The sequence below is a fragment of the Colobus angolensis genome, unplaced genomic scaffold (assembly GCF_000951035.1).
Source record: "Colobus angolensis palliatus isolate OR3802 unplaced genomic scaffold, Cang.pa_1.0 Scaffold302, whole genome shotgun sequence".
NCBI lineage: Eukaryota > Metazoa > Chordata > Mammalia > Primates > Cercopithecidae > Colobus > Colobus angolensis.
In genome coordinates this window covers 2,576,987-2,598,064 of record NW_012116289.1, presented here as the reverse complement: position 1 = coordinate 2,598,064, position 21,078 = coordinate 2,576,987, and the positions used below count along the sequence as shown (strand labels likewise).

Sequence of the window (21,078 nt, the reverse complement as noted above, 5' to 3'; positions counted from 1 at the left end):
CGCACACAAGCTCTTCCAGTCAGGCAGAATTCTCAATGTATGCAGCCATCTGGAGCCTCATGGGATCAGAGAGCAGCCTACATCTCTAGAAAGGCCTTCAGCTAACAAACAGGTCACTGACCTTGTCAAGTGACCAGGTGTCCCTGATGCACCGTCACCCGCAGTTAGGAAATTCTCTCTCTCCTGCAACGTCAGCCCTACTTCTTTAACAGACAGAGTAGAAGGTCTCTCCCAGACACCCAGTCGCCCTCACCCTGCCTTGAGTCTTCTACAGGCGCAAGCTTCCTAGCTGTTTTGTTTCTTTAACCATTCCTCACAGGTCCCATTTAGGATAAAGTAAATTCTATTCTAGAGCCACGTGAAGACCCACAACATTCTCCTCTGCAAAAGGACATTTTTTAAAAAGGACAAACCAATAAGATTTCTCTTGTTTGACTATTTCATGTGCATTTCTTCATAAACCAGATGATAATGCTTCATTCTCATTTCCTCTCTCGATTATTTGAAGTCAAGTGGACTGTAAATAGAAGACATCAAGTGTGCTATGACACTTTCAGGCACATAAGACAGGAAATCACATTTTTTAAAAAAAGCAACAGTGATGAATCCTCAAAATCAGGAGACAAACAGGGGAAAAGATCTTAGGCAGAGATAGAAGCCCCGACTTCATCCCCCACTCTACACGCAAGCCAATGGCAATACCTTTCCTCTCCCCTTTCAGAATGATTATAGCTGGTCTGGAATCCTGCTGTGTGCTTGGGTTGCATCTTGCCACATACATTTTTAAGTTTGCAGCTAGAAGGGTCCCTGCAGGTGAAGAGTTTCTCATTCCCCATGCTGCCCCTCCATTGCCTGTTTATAGTACTGCTTTCCTGTTCTTCCTGTTTCTACCCAACGAAATTGAAAATTTCATCACCAGTGTCAGAAAATTAAACCCCAGGGAGCACAGCAATAGCTCAGAGCATCCCTTTCCTGGCAGAGAGCCAATCCTTGAATATAACTTTGCAAACCCTCTCTGATTTTTCAGAGGTTTGAAAGGATGCAAAATAGAGTTATTTTGAAGCATGCTTTTTGACTGCTAAAATCTTTCCAACTGCACTTCAATTTATCTTTGCAATTAGTTAAAAAACACATTTCAGTTTGGAGATAGGTTTCATAAAAGAAGGAAAGGACATGACCTAGCTCAGTTACACGTTTCCCAAGCAGAGAACAGTGGCACACAGAGAAGAGATGCTTCGTTCGTGGCTGGGGATCTGAAGAAGTGTTTGACAGACCATTGTAATAACATCTCTCTTCACAATGCAAACACCAGCAACACATTCAAGGAGCTCCGGGCTCCGTGCCTGCACCTTTTTCTCTCTTCCTAGCAATACACAGGGTTGACTCTTATTATTAATGTAGCTTTAAAAGCAATTTCTTTTGAAATGCATCAACACCCAGGGAAATAAAGCAGAACTCTGCTCCTTACACTAATCCTAACAAGACAACCAATGTCCAAGTATAATGTGCAGTCAACTACAAATCGGATCAGACCAAAGCAAAGCATGCAGTCTTTTGAATTCAGAGTCTCCTACATCATGGGAACCCTTGAATGCCCGCTCTTCCATGTGCTTGTTCCAATTCAGTTTTCTCGGCAGACAATAGGACAAAGCTACATTTAGCTCAGGCTGCTAATACTGGTGGACAGATGTGTCAGACGGAGGTTTACTCACCAAGCTCCCGTAAGTCCATCTTTCCCAACCACAAATACTGATTCTAAGCTGCTGCCACCACAAAGCGACTTAGAGTCGTCCCCCTGAAGAACAATGTGCTGGAATACCACCAGATGGTCCCTGAGTAAGCTTGTTCATGAAACAGGTTTCCAGTTGAGCCATGTGAACAGAGACCCGCCGCACACCTTTGAATGGTATACACTCCAAGTCCGGAGGAATAAGCATGTAGCTTTGCTTATGTTTATGGAGCTGGAGCCCAGGGATGCTCCGATTGGCAGGAGTCGAGGAAAGATCAGCCAATCAAAGGGCACCTCCATTTCAGGGAAACTCCTGCTCATTTATTTAGCATCTTCAGAGATCATCGGCTTTTCTAGGAAGAGCTTTTCTCTTGGAGTATCACAAGAGAAAAATAATAACTTCGTTTCTATTTTAGTGTCCTATGCTCTTTTGTCAATAAACACATAGCTCCCCTTCTTGGTACTTCTCAATATCCCCCACTTTTTCTTATAAAGAACTAAAAAACAAATAAGGACAAGAAGAAAAAGAAAAAGCTGGTGATGGGCTGGAGATAGTTCATATTCATCAGCCTCCACCTTGTTGGGAGAAAGGGGGGAGTGCCTGGGCTCAATAATTACTGATTCTGTTGCCATAGAAACAGACTGGCTGCAGCGAGTTGGATTCGTGTAGAACATCTGCTGCCAGACCCATAATCAACTGCAATCTCATCTCTTCCCCTCTCTCTACTTTTATTTGATTGTGAGTTTGCTTTCTCCTACCTTCTCTTCACATACAGTTTTTATCCAGAAATGTCATAGAACCACCTCGCGATACCTTGCCATGTACACACCAACGCATGCACACCAGGGGTGCTCACATAACCCAGGAATGCAAGCATTCGAGAGTGCATCCCAGCAGGGGTCCTACTGGGAGGATCCATACTCTAATTCCTACCCAGGATGTAAACAAACATAAACAGCCTCCATCCCTAATTAAAATTACTGCAACTTTTAACCTAGAGAATTAGAGGGGCATCTTTAAAAATATTTGTTGCCTAACAGCCCTGAGAGCTCCACAAATAAAAGTTAAAGTTTTCAATGGTATTCCTCAGAGGGCACTGCGGTGGTTCCTAGCAAACCTCTGGAATGAAGTGATTACACTGGCGGCTTGTGGAAGATTTTGTAAGTACGGAGTGTTCACGCCCAGCTCTTTTCTGCATTAGCACCTCACCAAGGCGCCCTGAACACTGGGGATCTCCCTGGATTTTCTCAGCCCATTTTCATCCCCTCAGACTCCTCCCCTGCTTGCTCCAAATTCCCCGGGTTGCATGACAAGAATTAATGTCACCAACTCTGAATGTGCTGCCATCTCTCTCCTTAACAGCAGGGGCCGCCACTGAGCAGTGAATGGCTACATATCCTGATCAGACTCAGGAGGGGGATCATAAGGTGGCAATCTCACTCAGGGGTCTGCGGAAGCCCTCAGTTCCACAGAGATTGGCGGAAAATGGTAAGTGTCACAGAAGGCACTGATCTGGGCTTATGTTAGAGAGAAAGGAATTACTCTCTGCCCTATTGTCATCTGCCTTGGCATCATAACAACCTCAAGGAGAACCTTCTCTTCCTTAAAGGTCTCTGCAAGCCTGGGACCCTCAGCCCATAATGACCCAGATGAGGCTTCCGAGGAGGCTGGGACCTGCTCTTCGTGTGCTTCTGATTCTTGAAGCCAAGCTGAACTGTCCATCTACCACACATCCACTGTCCAAACAGCAACAGTAGCCCTCGGCCTCCTTTCTTCCTAAATGAAGCTCAGTATAAACCCCATATCCATCCAACTCTAAATGCTCAGCTATACCCCACTGGTGTTATTGTTGTTGCTGTTGTTTGACAGTCTTGCTGGAGTGCAATGGTGCGATCTCGGCTCACTGCAACCTCTTCCTCCCGGGTTCAAGCAATCTCCTACCTCAGTCTCCTGAGTAGCTGGGATTACAGGCATGTACCATCATGCTTGGCTAATTTTTGTATTTTCAGTAGAGATGGGGTTTCACCATGTTGGCCAGGCTGGTCTCAAACTCCTGACCTCAAGTGATCCATCCATCTTGGCCTCCCAAAGTGCTGGGATTACAGGCAAGAGCCACGATGCCCAGCCGCCCATTGGTCTTGATGTTGGATTTGCGCCTTCAAGAATCTGAATGCTGGTTTTCCATTTTGTCTATGTATGCCACTAAGTGTAGGAAGAAAGTCTCACCCAGGTGCAGCACCCAATGCCAACACTGTCAATCTTTCTCGGCTCTGCCCAGACAACTTTCACCCTCAGGGTGGTGGATGGCTCAGGTTTTCTCTACCAGCTTTCTGGAACAGCTCCTCTAACCCATCCTGCCTAGTCTCCTCTGCCATGGGGACACCCAGCCTTTGCCATTCCATCCTCTTGAAGGGTGTCCAAATCCTCACTGTTTACGCCAAAACCATCATTCCATCCAAGTCTTCCTCAATCAAAATTTAATTATCTTCTCAACAAATATTTAGCAAGTATATCTATATGCCAGGCACTTGTGCTAGTGATACAACAAACTGACAAGGTTTCTACCTTACAACCTGCAGACTCTAGTAGAGGAGGCAAATATATTAAGCATAACTGTGATACGGGGTATAAAAACAGAGCTACTAACTCTGTGTTCTCTTAGCACAAATAATCACTCAGTGAGATCAGGAAAAGCAGTTCAGAGAAAGTGACATCAAGCCACAATCTAAAGGAAGAGTAAAAGTTAATAAATTGAGAGTGAGGGGAAGAGTGACCCAAACAGAGGGAATAACACACGTGAGCTAGGAGGCAACATGGCATCTTTGGAAACCTGAAATAAGCCAAATGTGAATGGATCACAGTGAGAATGACCAGGAGGACGGTGTAAGATCAGACCAGCAGATGCTTAGAGACCAAGTTAAGGAGTCTGGCTCTTGTTCTACAAGCAATGACAACCCATTGCAGCACTCCATTAAATGACTCCTAGCCCCTCCTAACACACCAACATAACCCAAGATATTCCTCAGTTGAGCTGAATGACAGATTAACAGAATACCAACCTGATTGAAACAATCTATTTCAAGACATCCCTGATTTGTTGGGTTGATCTAGCTAACATTTACTGAGCAATTAATAATCCAGGAATTAATCCAGCAATTAATAATTCAGCAATTAATAATCCAGGAATTAACCTAGCAGTTAATAATCCAATGCATTCTAAGCACCTTATGTAGATTAACCAATTTAATCCTCCCAAAAGACCTGTGAGATGTTATTCAACTATTTATACAAATGAGGAAATTGAGGCATAGGAGGTTAAGCAACTCGACTGAAATGACAACAACAAAAAAAGTAGCAGAGCCAGGATTTGAATCAAGGGATTTGAGCTCTGGATTCTTTAAGTGTGATCCACAAGGATCACCTACATTAGAAATTCTCATTACATGCAGAATTCCTGGGGTCCAAGTGCATCTCTCCCCAACCAGAATTTCAGGGGGTAGAGTCACAAACATTTTCCCAAGCACTTCAGGACTTCTTACGCACACCACAGTTTAGAAATCACTGCTAAGAGATGTTTTCGTAAAGGAGGAGAAGACTACCCCAAAAGTTATCTTCCACGTACAAAATAGAAAAAGGCATTGTTTTGGAAAATGGGACAGAGGGTCTCACTATTTCAAACCATTACAAAAGACCATCTACATGAGAGTAAGATCATCCTTCTTTTGAATGACTGCAAATTCTGGTTGTATCATATAATCCAAAGTTAAAGTGGAGGGTGGGTAGACAGCACAGTCTCGTGCTTGGTAGTTATCCTAGTAAGGAGGTTTATGAAGAGAGAGCATGCAAGTTCGTAAAGACCACATTCATGAGGTAATACAGATGCTATTAGATCTGTCAGCAATAAGGTAGGAAGACTATGTATTATTATTATTGACACTACATGAAATGTCATAAAGTTTTTTAAGGTAATTTTTATCCTGAAAAACTCATTTTTAATACAAAATTGCAAGATAAGCAGATAATTTGATTTTAGCCTTCAATCCTTCTCCCCCTCATCTATTCGAAAGTTAGCAAGTAAAAGCTCTTTCATTCACCTAGCTAGTCATGGTTTTAGTTCTAGAAAATAAGCAGCTTCATCAATATTTTTAGAGGGGCTGCTTCACAAAAAAATAGCTATAGCATCTCTGAGGAAACTTACAAAGAATTTTTCCATGGGATCTTGTCCAGTGGTTTTGTTAAGGAGATCACAGACTGGGTGCTCTATTTAGTTAACCTGGTCTTTCTGGTGATTTTTTTCCCACTCTAGATTGTGATGAAAAGAGTATATACAAGCTTACAGAGCTGCTGGTGAGCCTCAAAAAGAGGGAAACCCAGATTTTGTTAGCATAATATTTGGATGACTGCTTGTCAAGCTCCCAAGAACTGGCATGAAGCTATTCTGCATACACCTAATGGACTTGTACTCCAAGGCCTCCACATGGATGACAGGTAGCCTATCATCCAGCTTCTGAACACATTCAGATTGACTATGTGCTATCCACAGAAAGGAGAAGGGAATCACAGTATCAGATACTTAGAAAATTCAGGGGTGGGGTGGGAATCACCCCTGGGCATCTGAATAAAAGTCAGAAGAAAAGAAATCCCTTTTTATTTTGCTTACACATTACAACCTGTACCCTTTGTTCTGCTTGGAAAAGGCACTGTCAGTACCATTTATCCCATATTGTCTTGGGGCAGATTCAACCTCATGAAATTTTATTCCTTTCCATAAACATGATTTATTGAATGTAATATTACTAAATCTGATGTAATTCTTATACATTTGTAATAGTTTTTAAATAAATCCACAAATCAAAAAAGAATGTTAGGTGGTATGCTTGTATTTTTGAATAAAAAAATATAGTGACTGTTATAGGATAATTTCTAAACTGGCTGTCCAAATTCTCCTTAGTTCACCTACAGGTCCTAACTGAAATGAGCACCTTTTATATTGAGCCTTTAAAAGGCAGATGAAGGAATTCCATTTACTGGGCCCTATGGGAGGTGGCACTTATAGCCATTCCTTTCATTTTCCAACTCCTGTTCCCAAACTGGATGCTTCCACTGAGTATCCATTTCATCAGGATGCATGCTCCTTGCTGGCAATGAAGATCATGGTAATGGTCTCTACAGTTTATGACATGGCTATGCTACAAACCCATTTTTGTTTGATTAATTCATTCTTATGAGGGAGGTCATCAGGGCCAAACACAGCCTCATGAAAATTCCAAACAGGTAGGGTGTATATGCAGCAGGTGCTTCTCCACCTATATCTCAGCCCTCTTATGGAACGCCCTCATACACACACATGCACATGCATGAGCCCACACAAACACACTGACATCGCTTCCATAACAGCAACAGGCCCAGTGCAGACTGAATCAGACCGTATCTCCCAAGGGTGTGAGGTAAGAAGTGGGGACTCTTCCTCAATGGGTCAGAGGTGCAGCTACTACTGGCTCAGTGAGACACCTTTATTTCATTCAAGAGACTTTGGAGAGATATTTCTCTAGATTTTGGGCTGACCAGTATAGTTATCTCTGATCATTTTACATGGTGCGTTTTTAAAACCAAAACATATGCAAAACTGGAACTGAACATAGGAGACCTTTTACAACTCTTTTTATCCTCAAAGGGAGATATCAATAATATTCCATAGAAACATTCCCATACATAGGCACCTGCATCTCTTTTCCTCACTTTCATGGAGAGGTGATCCTGAGCAGAATGTGCAAACCCTGCCACACTGTCACTTTATCTTTTGGTCCCAGGATGCTGAGCTCTCTGTGATAAGCCTGGACATCTGTGGAAGCTTAGGAGAGTAACATAAAATGCAGATGCAGTGCTTACCATGGGCCTCTGCTATAAAAGGCCCCATTTACAAATGGAGAAACGAAGGCCCAAGACATTCAGATAACACATCTCCAGTTGCCATCCAGTAAGTGGGGCACTCAGGATTCAAACTCAAGTGTTTATCTGTGGAGCACCTTGAGGAGCACACCCCATTGTGGCCTCACAGCTCCCCAGGCAAGCAGCTGGAGCAGATGGGATTGTTCCCAAGCATCCTAAGGCTGAGTTATAAAATATGAGTCATTAATATGAATTTTATTTCCCTGGGCTTTGCTACTTTTTATTACCCACAAAATGCCTAACATGTAAGTGGTACCTACAAACAGTAAGAAATAACACCAGGATCCACAAAATGCATACCCATCTATAAACAGATCCCCAACCCATGCATTTCTTCCTGCCTCTTCCAGAGCACCAGGCTCAGAGAGGTGACCATGATTTGGATTCACAGGATTGGAGAGTCAAGGTCTGGAAGTTCCTGGGGCATCACAGACCTAATAAGTGAATGGGCTGACCCAGAAGAACATGGGCATGAAGCACAAGGGCCAAAATGATGCATCTCTGATCATTCTGAAAGCCTTCAAAGGGATAGCTGGTGAAATTCTGAGTTTATCACTTGCCGATTTGAATTTTCCAAATATACCATGGAAATGAATTCCAGAATTGCAGGCTGGTGAAAAATCAAGCCAGAAGGAAAAATGAAAATGCCAAAATTGTCAGCTCAGTCTTGCCAAGCACATCCACTGGCAATATGGTGACAAAAAGCGACTGGGCCAATGGTAGGATATCCTTTAGATGGTGCAAAATGAGAAACAGCTTCTTTGCCATAGGAAAAGGAAAGCTTCATCACATCCTCCTTGGTTTTCAGATCTAATGAATAAGTAAACCTCTTCTAATTCCAAAACACACCCACTTCACATGCAAATAATTCTACCTTTCAAGAAAAAAACTAGTTTCTGATATTCTCATTAGAGGACTAATTTCATTGCAGTGTGTAGAGATTAAACCCATGGCTCACCATGTTTTCTCAAATGGTTAAACACTTGATGTCCTTACTTTTTTGCTTTCTTCTCAGAGATGCATAGGTATTTTATCAAATGAAAAGGCTCACAGATAACCTATGCATTCTGGTCTCCTGTGATAACAGGGATTATACCACAACAGAAAAGGGTGCACCAGGGATGCGGGGAAGAATATAGGGTCTGATGAGCAAGACAGAAACCCACAAGGTCAAGAACATAAGCAAACTCAGCTTACCCAGGCAAGCAAGGAAGCAGCAGCAGCAGAAATTGGAGATGAAACTAGGGATACAGGCAGTCAGTTCCAGGGAGATCATGTTCTGAAGGGGGTAGACAAAGCAGAGAGGCTTAAAGGGGGATCCAAGAGGTCTGTACAAGGCCAGATATGGAACCACAAGGGGAGGGTGCCCATAGGCCCAATAAGTTACCATATGAAATTCTAGGGTGAGTCTTGTTTAAACCCAGTTGTTTTAACTTTGGTTCTTGGTAGTAAGTTGGTTTTATCAGAAGCCAGTCACACAATGAATATCAGCAACAACCCATAACCTCTCTAAACAAACCAACAGTCTTAGCGAACCATCACAAAAACAGGATTGCTGTTCTTAAACCCATCTTTCGATAGCAACAGCATGTACGAGCCAGATCGCTTCAAACTGTTCTCTTTCTATGAATACTTCCAATCAAAGGAAGCTTTGAAATGTGAACCATGACCCCTAAGCAAATGATATTTGACAGGTTATTCTCCATTTTCACCAAGAATAAGCTCTATAACCTAATCTGTGGAGAAAATAAATTTAGAAAAAAAATACAATTCTATTTTATTGTCCAGTACTTGCCTGCAATTAATTGCAGAAAGGAATTAATTTGATAATAAAAATAAAAATTGACCCTGAAGTGCAATAACCAATCCATGTATATACAATGCAAAAATGTATCCCTGCCCCCAACAAGTCATCTCGAGCTAAATACAGAACATGGTTTCCAAAATGCATTACCTACAATTCTCTCCACACAATGAAAAGCATGAGAACGATGAAGCAAATCTTTCAAATAATCACATACATTGAACCTTGAATAAGTGCTCTTGTTTATGTTTTGTGAGAGTCTATTGTGTTGGACCTCTCAGCTGTTTGAACACACATTAAGAAAACATATTTCACACACAAAAAAAATCTCAGTTGGGAAGTGAACAGTCCGTGCATTTATTCAAGTAATATTTAGGAAGTGCCTGAGATAATGCACTTTAACATGTTGCCTTGTGTTTCCTTCAAGTCTTGGGAACCCAAGAATATAGCCTTAATATCTTGAAAATAATAAAGTTCCATTTATTACATTTTCTGTTCATGAATTTCATTATATTTAATATCTTTTGCAAGCAGACTCTATTCTGCTCACCTGGAGAGCTTCTATTCTTATGATGCTCTCTTAAATAAAGTTCTTCCTCTACGTAATTCTTCCTTTGCATTCTTTCCATACAATATATGTGCTATGACTACTGCACAGTAATCTCTTTTCACAGCTCTCCCCAGTACTGGGAACATTTAAGGCTGGATTTACTAATACAACACCAGGAATACCATCTCTAGATATATCTGAAAACTTAGCCAAGAAGACAAAATCCTACTGCAAACCTTACATGTAGACAGGTTATACAAGCCTTCTTCTGAGTACTTCTGTCATTCTACCCACCATTGTAGGTACAGCCATGGGATGAGGATATCTGAAAACATCAAAATGACTCATCCCCTGTTGTCTCCCATTCCTTCCTCCTCCCACTCCTGCAATCCCAGTCTGAGAGGGACTAGGGTGCTCTGAGAAGCACTGTTGAACACTACCCCTTTCAGAAACTCATTTTACAAGCAATCCAGATACTGGGTACAGCTCTGTCTGCAATGTGGCTTACTTTTCCAAGGGTGTCACATCTGCTTAGAACTTCCCTCCAGTTAATGAATCTTTCTTGAATCAAACCTGAGAGGGCCTTTGATCTCAGTACCAATCAACTTCAGGCTAAGATGCTGGGCACTAGCTGGGCTGGCAAAGCTGGCCCAAACCCATGGTCTGTTTCAAGGAAGAATAAACAAAGTTAGTCTGATTTTATAACATGGAATGTCAAGATAAAGAAACTCCCCCTAGACTGACACCACTGATCAGACCACACCTGAAGCTTGGTACCAGTTCTACACCCACATAATTTAAAGTGCACTCCAGCCCGGGCGACAGAGTGAGACTCCGTCTCAAAAAAAAAAAAAAAAAAGTGTTTCTTTAAAAAAAAAGATCGTAAGATAATACATGATAGGTAGCGAAGATGGGGAACACGGGGAACATTAAAAACATAGTAAAAGAAAAATATAATTAATCACACTATGCAGAAGAAACCATTTTTCTTTCAAACCCATAACCCAACATCATAGAAGCCATCATTAAAATCATTCAACCCGGCTGGGTGCCGTGGCTCACACATGCAATCCCAGCACTTTGGGAGACCAAAGTGGGCAGATCATGAGGTCAAGAGATCAAGACTATCCTGGCCAACATTGTGAAAGCCCGTCTCTACTAAAAGTACAAAAATTAGCTGGGCATGGTGGCATGCACCTGTAGTCCCAGCTACTCAGGAGGCTGAGGCAGGAGGAGCGCTTGAACCCAGGAGGCGGAGGTTGCAGTAAGCCGAGATTGCGCCACTGCACTCCAGCCTGGGTGAGAGAGCGAGACTCCGTCTCAAAAAAACAACAACCAAAAAAAAAACCAAACGAACAAGCAAACAAAAAAACAAATCATTCAACCCTTTTTAGTTTGTAGTTTTATTAGTTGAGATATAATTTTGTATGCTGCTCTACTCATATTTAATATAGTACAAAACATATTTCTGATATTTAGATACTATTCATGAATATCATTCTGAATGAGTAAAAAAATTCTAACAGAGAAATAAATGTATCCCTAAATTAATTTATCATATCCCCACTGTTGAATAGTTGGGCTATTTTCAATTTCTCACTCATAAGTAACAACGAAATGAACATCTATATGTGCATCTTTGCTTTTCACCCCTTGAATGACTATAGTTCTAAATAGCTGTACTATACAGGATGGCTCTACAAATGAGATAATCAATGTTGGTGAATTTCCAACATTGAGTCAAAGGATCATGAGCCAAAGGAACCCTGTCTCAACCAGTTTCTTAAAATTCTACGGAAATATCAAGGTTTCTGCCAGCAAAGTGGTAGCAGGGCATCCTTTCGCATCATCATGAATGCCAATTCCTCCTTTCTGTTTTGCAGAAGGAAGTGCAGGTCTTCTCCCCATGCAGAGGGGTGTAACTGACCTCACAAACAGCTGGAAGCCAGGACTCCAGCCTCAACCCAGAGTGGTCTGGGAAGGGAAGTCTTTGCCATCATCTCAGCCCTGTCTCTGTGCGGGAGCACACGCCAGCATGAAAAATCAATTGGCTTTTGTCACACAATAAATATCACCAAAAGAAAATCCAAAGATGTTTTTAAGACAGAAAAAAGTATTCCTTTTCCTTCTCTTTTGGAAATAGCTTAATTTTTTTCGTCTTGGTCTTAAAAGAAATCACCACTCGAAGAATCACTCTTTTTCCTGACATAGCCACACAATGCCCCTCAATGCCAAAATGAGTCCCTAAGACTCAGTTTGTTCTGTAGGTTGCAAAGTTTTTTCTAGGGTGTGTTTTTTCCTTTTAAGACCTTATCAGCTGATTTAAAAATAGACATTATTAGCTTTTTTTTGGTCAACAATAGGATAAAACTTCAATTTAAGTAACATTTGTTAAGCCCATATATATTTCTTTCTTTCTTCTTCGTAGGCACTCTGGGGTAGAAAGGTGAGTAAGAATCAGTCCTGGTTCTTGGGGGTAGAGACAAGAAGGAGAGAGAGTAGATAATACCCATAATCTAAGATCATGATTTTTAAGCCTTTGGAATTCTGCAGCATTGCCTCAAGGTAGCCATGAGGTGGGACAGAGAATGAATGGGAACCCAGTTAAATCAAAGATAATTGGCTAAAGGAAGTTTCCAAACTTAGTGTATGGCTGAGTAAGTTAAGTGCTACAAGAGAAGGGAAGAAAAGTGAACCTAAGGGGGAAAATTACTCCTGTTCCCACGGAGGGGCTCAGCAGGGCCCATGAGTTGGACCTTGAAGGACAGACAGATTTTCACCAGAAAGAGTGAATGTTCCTCCTTGCTAAGGGAACACAGTCAGGGACAGATACTGGGAAGTGCAAGGCATGCTGGGCACTCAGCATGAGTAATGATGGGTTAGTAGGAGGTGTGCTGCTAGACATAATAGGCATGTTGTTTGGAAGAATGGTTTAGGACAGAATGTGGAGTTTTGCTATCCTGCTGGAAGAAGAGAGAGCCAAAGGTTTTTGAAGACAGATGTCTTATGAGAAGAGCTGTGTCCTAGAAAGGTGTTTCTGGCAGCTAGGGGAAAGAGAACTTAGGCTTGGGTCAAGTCCAGATTTAGGAAGACCAATTAAAAGACAAACACATCATCTACACAAGAGATGATGGTGGCAGGAAGGCAGGATACAGAACAAATTGAGTCCATAAGTGAAAGGCACAGGGTGGCTAAGCTATGACAGGAGAAAGTGATTCTTGAGAGCAATAAGATTTCTTTTAAGACCAGAAAAAAAAATTAAGCTATTTCCAGGAGAGAAGGAAAATGATTTTGTTTTTTTCTCTCTTAACAACACCTTTAGATTTTCTTTTGGTGGTATTTACGGCCTGACAAAAGCCGATTGATTTTTCATGCTGGCATGTGTTCCTGCACAGAGACCAGGGCTGAGATAATGGTGCAGGAAAGCAGAGTTACAGCATTAAAAGGCAGGTGGCCCTTCTCATACGGTGGCGGATCAGTAGGACTTGGGGACCTATTAGGGAGAAAACGTAGGGAAGCCAGAGATGGCTCCTGGATTTCAAGTCCGAGATATGGGGTGGACTGTGATGTCACTCCTGGAGTTAGAGCCCACAGAAGTAGCAGCAGGAAGGAAGCCATGAGAATGGAGAGTTTAGTTTTGGACATCCCGAGTTTAAGGAGTCTGCAGACCATCCACAGGGGTGGAGCTCAGAAGACGGTAAAGGTGGAATTCTGTCTGCCTCAGATGCTGGTTGAAGGTGGGGAGGAGGCGGTAGTAGGAGAGGAAAAGAGGAGGGTCTCGGGAAATGCCTGTGCTAAAGGGGTCAGTGCCATGGGAATGAAGAATGGAGAGGATCCCAGGAAGCACAGGAGGAAACACAAGTCAGTGCCTCAGAGTCAGGGATGAGGATGAACAAGAACAATCAGAAGGTGTCCTTGAGCTAAATGAAGCAATTGCAGCAGGTGGGGGTGGGTGAACATCAGACCACCTCGAGGAGAGGAGGTGGGAAAGTGGAGATGCCATTCTCTCCTGGAAAATTTGGCAGTGCACAGACGGACGGAGATTGGGTAAGAACTTGAAAGAGGAACAGGGTTGGAAAATATTGTTTAAGGACAGGAATGATTTGGGTATATTTTTAGGTTGAAGAGAAGAGATGGGGGTGGGGGAGGATACGAATAGCATGAAGGTGTAAGGGATAAAAGATGTATTTTTATAAATTTTTTGATGTCTATCTTCTTCATCAGAGTGGGGATTCATAACAATGTGACTTCTTTCCAGTCTTAAATTTAGAACAAACTCAATGACTCCTCTCAATTCCCACTTGCCTCTTAGAAATCATGTATTTTGTGGCTACAGAGGTTTTCAAGTATTCAAAATATATATTAATGCACTTTGGAGTCATATTTCTTTTCTTGAGCTCAGTTATATTTCTAGTTACCCTTTAATTTTTTTTCTAAAAATACTGCTAGTAACTGGAACAACAATCGTTATTTTATTTCTTCTATATATATTCAATGTGCCATTTGTATATATATCTTAGGTGCATTGTATGCATATACATATATATATATGTCTGTATCTGTATCTGTCTCTGTATATCTGTATCTATCTTGCATGTATGTTCATTTCCAAAGTCACAGGAAAAAAATTTTTTTAAGGAGAGAGTGGCCCACAGGGTCAAGGGCTGCAAAGGTGGCAAACAAGATTGAGATTTAAAACTGTCCATCGGAGGTCATTCTTTGTCAAAATCAGTGACTTCTGTGGCTAAAGAGGTTTTCAAGGACTGATACTATATTTTAGTGCTTTCTAGAGTCCTATTTCTCTTCTTTTGCTCAGTTATATTCTTGGTGCGGGCAGAAGGCAGGCTACAGTGGATTATACATGAAAAAGCGAGCTGGGAAACTGAGGCAACGACTTCAGAAACCAAGCTAGAGGGGCACAGGTGAATAGGGGGTTGAGAAAATCATTTATTTATTATTAAAAATGTGGGAGATTTGTGTTTATTTATATTCTGGTGAGAAGACCGCATGTGAGAGGAAGAGACTAATGATGCAAAGATTAGAAGTGATAACAGACAGAGCCCCAGAGGAGGCGAGAGGGGATGGAATTCAAAGCACAGAAGGAGGCCATCCCCGGGGCCACAGCCTTGTCTAGAAGGGAGGGTGGTGAGTGCAGGATAGGAGAAAAGCCCCGGGTCACGCAGGAGGTCACAGGCAGAGCTGGACTGAAATCCATGCCTCTCCAATGCCTCATCTGGAGCGCTGTGTGTGCTGTGTGATCTTCGTGTCATTTCCCTCATGGGAATGGCCCCAAATGCTTTTCATTTATTAAGAAGAGTGGAACAGAACTACACATTTTGTAATTCAGAAATGGTCCAATATTGGCCATTTCATGAAGTTCCACCTAATCTTGGTTCATTTAACCCTCAGAACGACTCTATGACGAGCAGTCTCTAGACAGAGAGCCTGGGATACAGGGCAGGGCAATTAACCTGCTCAAGCTCACCCAGCAAGGAAACAAAGGAGCTAGGGTGTGAACCCCACTCTTTGGGTCCAGGGTCAATGCTCCTGACTGTTAGACTTTACTACAACTTATGTGGTGAGTTAAATGATCACAGAATAAGAGAACATGAAAGAGAAATAGGTACTGTGAATAACACAGAAGAAGACTGTGTCAGGAATCAACAGTAAATACTTAAGGGTAAATACCACTGATTCCATGTAACATACAACAATTTTTGGTTGAGCCATTTGAAATCGCTGTATTTGTCGGAAAAAAACAGTCCAATACCGGCAGTTGCATATGGCTCCATGTCACCTTTGTGTGTTTGTGAATCTGCAAATCCCTCTCTTGATTCCTCAGTCATGCAGGGGAGCAAAGGCTGAGGCTGCATCTGTGGCAGCTTCAGGTCTCCATTATCAGCCTAAAAGCTTTTATAACTTGAAAATTTAACGAATAAAAAATTCTGGTAAACTGCATCCAAAAACCATTGATATCTTTTACTCACAGCCTTTTTTTCCTGGTACACGCACAAGCAAATTTTTATCCATCTGAATCCCTGACCAACCAGCATCTGCTCAGTTGAGGCTTGGAAGCAAATGTCCAGGCTTGCCCAGTGCCAAAACCACAATAAAGTAAGCCAAGAACCTTTTTCAAACACACGTTGTGGCAAAAATACGTCCATTTTATATACACTTTTTGTGGCAATAAATGCATTTTAATAGGAAAAGCATCTCTGTGTGACACGTGGGTCTTGTCCTTTTCTACTTCTGCTTTAAGAACACATAGTGGCCAGGGAGCTTTCGGACAGAATCCCGTGCTCTGTGACTCACAAAATGGAAATCTGGCATTATATGCCAATGACATTTACTTCTGTGGCAGCTCAAGCGGCAAAAAGCCATATGCCATACACCTCGGATCCAGCCAAGCCACGCAAACAAATATGTGAAAGAGAAATAAGGAGAACAGGACCAGAAGAGTTCTGGGAAGTTGATTGCCTCCAGCACTTAAAACACACACTGTGGCAAGAACTGGGTCTTCCCACTCTTATGACATTCTAAGGGGGATGCATTTTTTTCCCCCTAATTTAAGAGAACTTAGGAGGTAAAGGTAAAATACAAAAGATAATTTTTGTGAATGATATGATGTGTTCACACATGTGATTCAACATTCCTGCTGCACAAGCCCACATTTCCTGGGCATGCTTGGGTAAGCCCCCGTCCCCTACATGGGATGGAAGGTTGACAGTCACATTTGTCCTTTGCACTGGAAGATCTCTTGGCAGCCATTCTGGGAAAGAATAAGTGCCATTACTGATGTTATTTTTCCAGTGGGATAAACAGTGCTCCTGGAATGGCCAGAGTACATGGGTTAAGCAGGTCTAAGAGCAATGTAATAAATGAGTGAAGGTGAAAATGAAACAGAGGGAGATATATATATATATATGTATGTGTGTATATATGTATATGTATATGCATACACACACACACACACACACACACACACACACACGTTTTTTAACAAGGAGTTCCAACCAATCTTCTTGGAAAAACAATAATTCAGTTTCTTTTGCAAAAGTTCAATATCTTTGAAACTTTCTATTCACCTTATATAAAGCTACACACGTAGAAAAATGACAACTGCCATTTTTATTAAGAAACAGATGGCAAAATCATTTCATAACTTCCTCAGAGTATTAGCATCCGAAGAGATTCTGATGGAGGGGTGTAGAAGTGTTTCTCAATAAAGCCTGTTGGCATTTGGGGCAAGAAAATTCTTTATTGTGTGGAATTCCAAAATACCCATGGCCTTCAGGAGTTGAACAACAGTGGCCAACCCATATTAAGACAGTGTATATGAATTTAGCTTATTGGTCAAGTGGACCATTTTTAATGATCATTGAATTAAACATTTCTAGCCATTAATTAATTCAACACTGAACACCAAGTATTTGAGCAGATACTACTTAAAAGTACCTGGAGGATATTAAGACATAAAATCTAGCTCTTGCTTCCAATGATATATTGACTTTATTTGGGAAGACAGATTTAAAAATAAACAACTACTACAGAGCTAGAAGACATTTTCCAAAAAAATTTGAACTCCATGCTGTGGGAGCAGACATAAAAAAAATTCATTCTGAATAAAAGGGAGATGGTAACTATCTCGCTAAGGTGGCACTTGCGCAAAATCCTAAAGGATAAGTAAAATTTCAACAGGCAGATGGGGGAAGATGTTTCTGGTAGAGGGAATGAGATATGAAAATGTAATTGCACATACAAGAAATGGTGGGCAGTTCAGGCAGAGCCTAGGGTGGGTGCAGGGGAAGATATGGAGATAAAGCAGAAAAAGTATTTTAGATGAATTAAAGATAAATCTGAACATCTTGCTAAGGCCATAAAATTTAATGAGTCAGGCAATGAACAGCCACTGAAGTTTTAAAAGCAAGAATGGTATGGTCAGATCTGTGTTGGAGGAGATTTGGAAGATGGAAAGGTTTCCAAGCTGGGAGATAAGTTGGTGTAACAGTCACTGTCTTAGTCAGCTATTGTCACATTAATGCTGTGTAACAAACAACCCCAACAGGTAAGAAGTTATTCTCACATTCACAGATCTACAGGTCAGCTGAGGTGGCTGTTTCAAGCTCTAATTCTGTGGGCTGACTGGAAAAACTGTGCTCCATATATCTCATTCTGGGACCTACAATGAAGGAGCAGTAGCTACCAGGGGTATGTAGTTCTCATGATGATGGCAGAGGTGCAAAAGCCTAGCTCAATCACTTGAGCAACAGTCAAGCTCCTGCTCATTTCACATCCATGCACATCCCGCTGGCCCAAGCAAGTTCACTTGGCCAAGACAAAAGTCAAAGGGTGGAGGAAATACACTTCACCCATCATGAGGTCATGGCAAGGATGTGGAATTATGCTACTACCATGAAGCAGTGAAGAACTGTGACCAGCCATTCAATCTATCACATTGGGGTGAGAGAAGAGGAAGACAGAAACTGAGGCAATGACGAAAACTTAAAGGACCATGTGGTGATTGTACTGACTTTGGCCACTAATCAGTTTCACAAAGAGGGACTAGCCCATAAATTTCTAAGTAGAAACTTACTAGACTGCCAGCTCTACGACAGCAGGAACCATCCTGTCTTGCTCACATCTGTATTCCCAGTGTCTACCACAAACACTGTGTTGTAGACACAAATAAGTATCTGTTGAAAGAATGAATAGCGTTTGAAGAGTAAGTTGGATAGTGACCCCATTAACCAAGATGTGGAATGCTGATGTGGCTGTGCTGTATGTATGATGGTGGTGAGACAGCAACTTTGAGTACCTTCTAGATCCTAGGCATGGTGCTAGATACTCAGAATAGAGAAAGAGCAAGACTCTGCTCTTAGGAAGCCTGACAGTTAGACAATTGCAGTTCACTGAGATGAGTTCTAGGGTATGGGTATTCCTAGGGACACAACAAGAGGGATATCTCAGGGGCATCTGAGTGAGTTGTTGCCAAAAGTGATAGCTGCAGGCTTGAGCACTTTCCTAAGGAAGACAGTGGTCTGACTGATATCTGAGCTGATTACCTGCCTAAATGACTTCCTCCTACACAGTTGGCCTGAGCATCCATTATGTTTAACTTTACCAGGATAGGAAGAAAACACATAGAAATCAGAAAATAAAGGGAAGAAGGAGGCGGGGAGAAGAAATTCGGTTTGGAATTATCATCTCTCAAATTCAAGTTTTAATATAAATTTTTCTCCCTGAGATAACTGCCAAAAAGGCGCTGGAATGCTGGGAGTGGTAGCTCACACCTTTAATCCCAGGTACTCGGGAGGCTGGGGTTGGAGGATTGTGTGAGGTGAGGAGTTTGAGATGAGCATGGGCAACATAATGAGACAACGTCTCAAAAACAAGAAAGAAAAGAAGGAAGGGAAGGGAAGGGAAGGGGAGGGAAGGAAGGAGAGGGGAGGGAACCACTGCCAAATGTAGACTTACTTTGATACCCTCTTCTGGCCTCTCAACCTCTGTCCTTGCTTCGGCCTTGTTTGACTCAATGACTTGGCTCTATGACTGGTGACAGAGCAGGAGGGTCAGTGTGTGAGTTGAACAAGGCAGATCAGTGTTTAGCTCCTACTTTGAAAAATGAAGGCAGATAATCTTGACCCATAAGTCACTATTGCTTAGATAAAAGAGCACAATTCTGAAAAATTTGCACAGACATATAAGCAAGGTAAATTAGAGGTTGAATATGCATATGAAGTTGAATATGCATGTTTAATGATTTAGTCATGAAATATATATTTTAACTACCAAGCACCTAGATCTGGTATTCTGCAGAAAACATTTGGAAATCTCACTTAGGATCTCCTAACTTCTTCAAGCTCTTGTTTTGGAGTCTTTGCAAATAGCTTCCAGTCCCACTCTCTCATTCCGACTGCTTGGTTTATCTTGTCTAGGGCCCCTTGTTGCCCTCAGTCCTCCATTAATCACAACATCTGGTACCCTCAGTTGGCAACAGGGGGGCACCTATATGACAGGACCTATGTGCTCTTCTGTTCTGCCTTAGGAGACTCATCTCTTTTTAGAAATGTGCTCTCAACCTCGCATGTAACATCACTTACATTGCAATTATGAGATAAATATTTTCTTTTAAACCAATGAGGACCTGTATTTCATGAGAGATTCCCATCTAATGGTACCCTTCTTAGCTATTCAACTCTGCTTCCTATTTGCCCTTTAATTTAAAATGCCTAAATCTCATCATGCCTTACTCAAAATGTAGGTAATTTCCCTTTAATTGGACATATACTACTAATAAAATGGTTTCTGTGCCATTATCAAACCTTTCATATAAGCCATAATGGAATCTGGAATTCAGGTCATGGAAACCAGTTAACAACTCCTACACAGCCCCAATGTATATTAATAAAAAGGAAAGAAGTTTCAGAAGTCACTGAACAGAGTTATGGAAAGCAGTTAACTTAAAGTCATCACTATTCTCATGCTCAGGGATGGTCATAAATTGAACCAAGAAACTGATATATCTCACTACTGTCCAGCAGAACCAATCAATTATTTTCTCCTCCTATTTGGCAAATCTCAAGTTAGCACATACAAAGAAAGATACACTGGCTCTAGTAAGACTTCAGAAATGAAAAGCACTTTATGCAAAATCTTGAACACAAAGGAACACCCACGAAGTATATTTACTACTGTCAGGCTTATTCAAAACTGTGAGATTTACTCTTGGTCAAAACCATTTTTATAAATGCTCCTGTTATAGAAAATGTCCAGAAAGCAAAACATATTAAAAATGTCTTCAGCTAAAGACAGCAGTCAACCTTTATTTAAGCAGGTTTTAAATAGTTTGTTTAACCATTTTTATGAAAATTACATGGGCTGGCAGCAGTGGCTCATGCTTGTAATCCCAGCATCTTGGGAGGCTGAGGCAGGCGGATCATGAGATCAGGATACCGAGACCATTCTGGCCAACAAGGTGAAACCCTGTCTCTACTAAAAATATAAAAATTAGCTGGGCGTGGTGGTGCGTGCCTGTAATCCCAGCT

At 41.6% G+C, this 21,078-nt stretch overlaps 1 protein-coding gene across 6 annotated transcripts in view; it reads right to left on the bottom strand.

Annotated features, from left to right (window-relative positions):
• ELMO1 (engulfment and cell motility 1) overlaps positions 1-21,078 on the bottom strand; it is a 586,055-nt gene that overhangs the window by 134,040 nt on the left and 430,937 nt on the right. Inside the window, exon 1 of one of the 6 annotated variants that reach the window (XM_011950147.1) lies at positions 1,713-2,310. The exons of 4 other annotated variants lie outside the window; for them this stretch is intronic. The gene's annotated coding sequence lies outside the window, so the exon portion shown is untranslated. Of the gene's footprint in view, positions 1-702; positions 901-1,712; positions 2,311-21,078 lie in introns of those variants that run through there. One more of the 6 variants, XM_011950149.1, reaches the window with a different exon arrangement.